Source organism: Littorina saxatilis, linkage group LG8, assembly GCF_037325665.1.
Source record: "Littorina saxatilis isolate snail1 linkage group LG8, US_GU_Lsax_2.0, whole genome shotgun sequence".
NCBI lineage: Eukaryota > Metazoa > Mollusca > Gastropoda > Littorinimorpha > Littorinidae > Littorina > Littorina saxatilis.
In genome coordinates, this window is record NC_090252.1 from 62,965,287 (window position 1) to 62,972,027 (window position 6,741).

Consider the following 6,741-nt stretch of genomic DNA (forward strand, 5'->3'; position numbering starts at 1 on the left):
ATAAACCCCTGCGCCTTGAATATGTGCGCGATATAAATTGCATTGAAAAAGAAAATTAAAAAAAAATCCCTGCGCTTAGAACTGTACCCACGGAATACGCGCGATATAAGCCTCATATTGATTGCAGGGCCGGACTACCGGGGGGGGGGGGGGGGGGGGGTGGGGTTATGGGGGTTGCGCAACCCCCCCCCTCCCCCAGCCTAAACATGTACCTCACTTATTTAAAAAAAAAGTATATTGTTTATTTTATGCCGTTTCATGCAATGAGCGACCCTTTTTCCTATCTCAGAATATGACCAACCCTTCAGCTTCAGGGGGCTTCGCCCCCTGACCCCCACAAGGGGCAGAGGTACATCGATCCCCCTGGACCACCACTGGCAACCCCCCCCCCTCCTCTTTGCCTAGTCCGGCCCTGGATTGATTGATTGGTCTGCTGTGCAGCCGCCATTTTTTTCTGGCCTAGCGAGCACCCGCACGCATGCTTGCTCACCTACTCTAGCCAAATCCTAGCTTTACTCACGGCGAAAATTCCCCAAGAAACACTCCTTCCTCGCTTCACCCGCCATATCTTGCCGCTCAGAAACGGGGTACTGAAGAGATGTAGGCGAGAGATGGTCAGTGACTTTCGCCATGCGCGACTGATTGGCAGTTTACACCACAGTTTACACCACATTTTACACCACCATGCGCGACTGATTGGCAGTTTACACCACAGTTTACACCACCATGCGCGACTGATTGACAGTTTACACCACAGTTTACACCATCATGCGCGACTGATTGGCAGTTTACACCACAGTTTACACCACCATGCGCGACTGATTGGCAGTTTACACCACAGTTTACACCACCATGCGCGACTGATTGACAGTTTACACCACAGTTTACACCACCATGCGTGACTGATTGACAGTTTACACCACAGTTTACACCACCATGCGCGACTGATAGGCAGTTTACACCACAGGAGCTTGTGCTTTGATAGAAGTTCCTGTGGTTCACACCAGCAACAGGGAGCGGCCTTTTCCCCGAGCCCTGGCTGGCTGGCTGGCTGGCTGGCTTCAATATTCTGCTACAGCGTACAGAATTAATGCTTGACGTGTCTGTGTCTGCTCTACAACCTCTGACTACAGCAGCAACATCAACACAAAACCACACACACATAAAACAACTAAAATATAAAACACAATAAATAAAATAAAATAAAGAAAGAAAGAACACAACGAAAAACAAATGTTGGCATTTGGTAGATTCGGGTTTGTCATTCCCAACACCATACGGTATTTGGCGTATAGTACGCGCGTTATAGGGAGAAATGTGAAAAGTATTAGGAGGAAGAATCCGGATCAGAACACTGACAGATCAGACTGGTTCTTCTATCGACGTTCAGTTGTCACGTGCTATCAAACGGGCCTCGCTTATGGTACAGTGAGTGCACCTGCAAGGCAGTAGCCACGCACATTACAATCTACTGATGTTTGCCTTAGTTGTGCAGGGAGCAGTCGGTTAGAGAGTGTATGTGTGGCTGCTGAGAGTAACCCTTGCTTCATTATGAGAGTTGCACAATGTGCCCGTGTCTTCATTATGGAACGCCAGATACGCCATGTCCCCGCAGAATTCCGGCCGGAATTCGGCCGCGCGGACTTTCGAGCTATTCTCGTCGTTGATTGGTCAGAAATTCTGCCCGAACATTTATTGTCCTCTCGCAATTCCGGCCGGAATTTCGCCCGGACTTTCGAGCTATTCTCTACTCACTAAAAACATGGAATGGGAATTTACCGGACACTTATGGAAATGCTTTGAAATCAAGGGCGATCAGTCAAATTCTTCAAAACGCAGGATTACAAATGACAATGGATGTTGCGATCATTGCCAATACCCATGTATCATAGGTGCTTGAAGAAGACATTTTCTTACAGGCAGAATGTTAAGTAAACAGAATTGTACAGATTTTAGACAGATCTGTACGGAATTTTGCTCGCTATATGGGCATCTACTTCTTTAGATACGTACTGAAATCAGCAACTGTCCTGCTTCCTTTGCAGACATGAATTGTGTTGTAGTCGTTGTTGTCAGAGATATATTTTCTGGTTTATTTTTTTTTTCTTTAATATTTTTTGTTCCTGGTTTTTTTTTTACAACACATTATACATTACATCACAATTCACATCGCCACATTCATACCTACAACATGCATAAAAAGAATGATCTAGAACAGAGAGAGAAGTAGAGAGAGAGAGGGAGAAAGTTAAAGAGGCACTGTATAGGACCGTTTGACTACAACAACTACTAGACCTTTAAACAATATTGATTGCTACAAGATTCAAGTTTATAACAGAATATATATCAATCTGGTTTATTTTTGGCTGGTATAGCATTTTCCCAATAAACATGCCAGAACTGGGCCACTGCTGGCTTTTTGCTGGCAAGTTTGGTAAAGCTGGCCATAAAAAACCCAACACTGGGCCAATTATGGTTTGCCAACAAAGGCCCAGTTATGGCTTGCCATCACTGGCCCATCTCTGGCATTCCAGTAATATTGTCGGCCAGTAAAATGCCTTAATTGGCCCACTGTTGGCACGCCATTGATGGCCCAGTGCTTGTTTGCCAGCATTGGGCCATAGGTGGCGATTTGCTGGCAATTATAGGTGGGTTTTTGCTGGCACGCCAGCAGTGGGCCAATGCTGGATTATTGCTGGCAAGAAGATCTGCGACAGCACAGCGGTATGACTTTCTCACTTGGAGTGACGTAATGTACAAACAAATGTCGAAATATCTTGACGTCACTCGTGATGATGACGCATTGTCAACTAAATCCGGCCCGCGGTGGTTCTGCAGATGTCCGGTTATTTGTTTTGCATTCAACTTTAAGGAATTTCCAAGGCACCTTCTTCGATTTCAGTACGCGTCCGATCTCCTCCGGCTAGAAGCAAGCGTGGTGAGTTTCACAAAGTAACAGTTGTGTGAGCAGGTCGTCGCAACGGCGTTAGATCTAGTATCTTCTTGTTCTTTTCCTCCGTTGTCGGTCTTTTTTTCAACTTTCTTCTGCTGGACGTTTGAGTCAGTTCGCAAAATATAATAGACTTTAAGAAGTCGTCCTCTCTGTAAGAAAGAATCTGCGCGCGCGCGCGCGCGCGCGTGTGTGTGTGTGTGTGTGTGTGTGTGTGTGTGTGTGTGTGTTTGCGCCCCCGCGCGCGGTTGTGTGTGTGTGTGTGTGTGTGTGTGTGCGCCCGCGCGCGCGGTTGTGTGTGTGTGTGTGTGTGTGTGTGTGTGTGTGTGTGTGTGTGTGTGTGTGTGTGTGTGTGTGCCTTTTTCCTTTCTTTGTGTGATTGAGTTTGTTTTGTCTCTGTCAAAAGAAAAGCACCATAGGCATTACCATAAGCTTACTTGTAACCAAACAAATTGCATCTTGTGAATGTTGACATTGAGTATGTGTCTATTCACTCCAGGACAAAGATTTGTGCAAGTGTCTGACTGCCCAACTGGATAAGATGCAGCTCGCCTGGGTCTCAGTTCCTGAGAGAAACGCAAGAGAGCTGTCCGAGACAACGTAAGCTTCGCAGGTTAGATCAAAATACATATTCCTGTTGACCCCTTACTTCTGCTTGGCATTTTAGTCAGTTCAGAAAATATGATAGATTACAAGAAGTCGTCCTCTCTGTGAGAATGCCTCTGTGTGTGTATGTGTGTGTGTGTGTGTGTGTGTGTGTGTGTGTGTGTGTGTGTGTGTGTGTGTGTGCGCGTGTGTGTGTGCGCGTGTGTGTGTGTGTGAGCGCGCGCGCGTGCGTGCGTGCGTGTGCTGTTTGCTTGCATGCCTGCGTGTATGCTTGCGTTTGTTTGGTTGTTTGGTTGTGTGTGTGTGTGTGTGTATGTGTGTGTGTGTGTGTGTGTGTGATATGGAATAATGAATTAAAACCAACAAAACTCGTTTGCTTTCATGTTTCAAGAGGTGAACGGCAGGAGGACTTGAGAGTTTCAATGGCTTACCGTAGGCTACGACGTCAGGACAAAGAAAAGAAGCGTTATCTCAACGTTGCGGATGCGAACAGAGAAATGACAGAATCAAGACAATCCTACGGAGGTTTACTGGGAAGTGAACAAGAAACATTCCTGCCTTTGGTCATCATGTCTCGAGTGTGAAATTTAGAACGCTGTACAAATAAAATAAAACAGTGAGCAACTGAAAACAAAGCGTACGTTTCTGTAATGTTTCGGTAATGAGTCGTTGCTGTTTGGAAGCTTTACATTTGTTTTGTTTTTAATATATATTACTGTATTGTTGTTGTGCCCGCTATAACTGCGTTGATGACGATATTCTGTCAAAACCACTGCCTTTACTTGCCAGATAAGTTACACGACAAATGTGATTAGCATTTCAATTGCATTTTACTGATGAATTTGATAATTACGCATATGCATATTGCTAATGTACAGCTTGACAGCATTGCCCTTTGCTTTATTTGCGCACGTCTTGCCGCCAGCATGGGTTGAAAAGTCCATTGATGTGCTGTGTTTTGTTATTGTTATTACATTCACAGTAAAAAATGACAAAACAAAGCATATTTATAGACTTCTAACAACCATCTATGGGCTAACAAGACTGTGCAGATCGAGTACATGAATAGAGCCGTCATTCTATCCGAATCAGTGGTATTGGTATATTTCCTGCAACTTATTGGCATTTTGCTGGCAATGGTAAAGACAGAAATATGGCATTTTGCCGGGCCACAACTGGCCCGGTAATTTCAGCAGGTAAAGGGCCATTAACGGAACATATATGGAAAAAAGTTTTTTTTTATATGGAACTAAAAACCTGCAAAATGCTGGCAAAATGCTGGCGAAATGCTGGCAAAATGCTGGGTTTTTGATGGCAAGCCATCAATAAGCCATCAAATAAATGATGGGTTTTTGCTGGCAAAATTCTGGCAAAATTCTGGCAAAATGATGGCAAGCCATCAAAAAGCCATCAAATAAATGATGGGTTTTTGCTGGCAAAATTCTGGCAAAATGATGGCAAAATGATGGCAAGCCATCAAAAAGCCATCAAATAAATGATGGGTTTTTGCTGGAAAATTGCTGGCAAATTGCTGGCAAAATGATGGCAAGCCATCAAAAAGCCAGCAAATAAATGATGGGTTTTTGCTGGCAAAGTGCTGGCTTGCCAGTGATGGCCCATCAATTTGCCAATGTGCATACGGGTAATATGCCAGCATTGGGCCATAAGTGGGCCTTTGATGGCAGTAGTTCTGGCAACTGGCATTGCCATCAAAACGCCAGCAATGGCCCAGTTCTGGCATGTTTATTGGGTTATTCAAGTAAGGGTATGTATGTAGAGGTTACATGCCGAGTCTCAGTGATTATCAAAAATAATGGTCGAAGTTAGCGGATCATGAAAAATGCGAGCTTCAGCGAGCTTTTTCATGACCGCGAACTGAGACCATTATTTTTGATAATCACTGAGACGAGGTATGTAACCTCTTTATTCCCCCCTTCTTCAGTTATTCAAAGAAAAGAGGAGTTTTTGTGCGAAAGTTTGATCGAATCCAAATCACTCAACCAGTCTACCTGCGCTGGCGATTGAATAATGCGCGGTTGTATAGTTCAGGGAAAATCAATCAATTCTGTTAACACTTCTTGTCAGTTTCCCTGTTTTGAACTAAAATCAAGTACACAGTTATGTTGTTATTCTGCTGTGCCGGTAAAGGCAGATAGTGTGTGTTGAGGGCCCCAAAGGGTTTAAAATCGTGATCGTGATTGGCGTTTTTTTACCTTTCTGTGACCGTGATTGCCGAAATTTCCATTTCTGTGATCGTGATGGGACTTTGCCCGTGATCCGTGATGACAAAAAAATCAAGTCTCGTGATCGTGATCGTCATTTGTTTTCGTGATCGTGATTGGCATTATTGCAAAGCATTTTATTTTCAACGTACATTTTGCCCGTGATCCGTGAAAAAATCAAGGTAACTGTGATCGTGAAAGCTAAAATTTCCCTTCCCGTGATCGTGATGATACCCCCCCTTTGGGGCCCTCTGTGTTCTGTTCATGTTTTGGTATCGCTTAGGAAATGTTCTTTCTTCGAATGGGACAAGCAGACGAACTTTTGCACCAGTGTTCCAACGTTAAAATCTGTATGAAGTTCCGTTTTCTGGGGCAAAATAGTGTATGAAACCGCTGTATGTTCTTTAAATTGATGCGATGTGTGCATTTGGTTGCGTGTGATCTGTTTATAAAATGAAATATTGTCGAAAACTAACCGTCGGATTGCAGTCTCTTGTCCAAGCAACTCAGTTCAGAATATTTGGAAGGGGAACTACTCTTGTCGTACGAGAGTTACTTGCCTTGGGAGTTTGCTTGCACTCATACGAGATCTAAAGCGAGTTTCTCTGCACTGATCGTTAGATTTGGATTTAGAAAACAACCAAACTCATAGATTTTATATGGAGATTAATGTGTTCAAGCCTGTAGTTGCCAGCTTAAATGCAGTATGTTTGTATTGTTTGGTCTAGAGATGTATATTTCGTACATTGGAGCGTTCGGAACTTTTCAATCGCTAAAGTAGTTCCCTCAAAGTCTAACTCATCAAACCTGTGAGCTATCGAGGATTCAGGCCCCTTGATGGGTAAGTGATTTTGGTTGTTGGGTAAGTTACCGAAAAATAACTAGCCCTACACCTTTACAGAGAGAAAGAAGCAGAGGGGGGAATAAGATATTTGTCATTCGACGCCTTGTCAGACCAATTTT

General features: G+C 43.9%; 1 long non-coding RNA gene across 1 annotated transcript; it reads left to right on the forward strand.

Moving 5' to 3' along the window:
* The first annotated feature begins 2,386 nt into the window (after nucleotides 1-2,386).
* LOC138974069 (uncharacterized) lies at nucleotides 2,387-4,767 on the forward strand. Its single transcript, XR_011458287.1, has 3 exons — nucleotides 2,387-2,938; nucleotides 3,450-3,563; nucleotides 3,948-4,767. It is a non-coding gene; the product is annotated as an uncharacterized lncRNA (long non-coding RNA).
* Nucleotides 4,768-6,741: the final 1,974 nt, after the last annotated feature.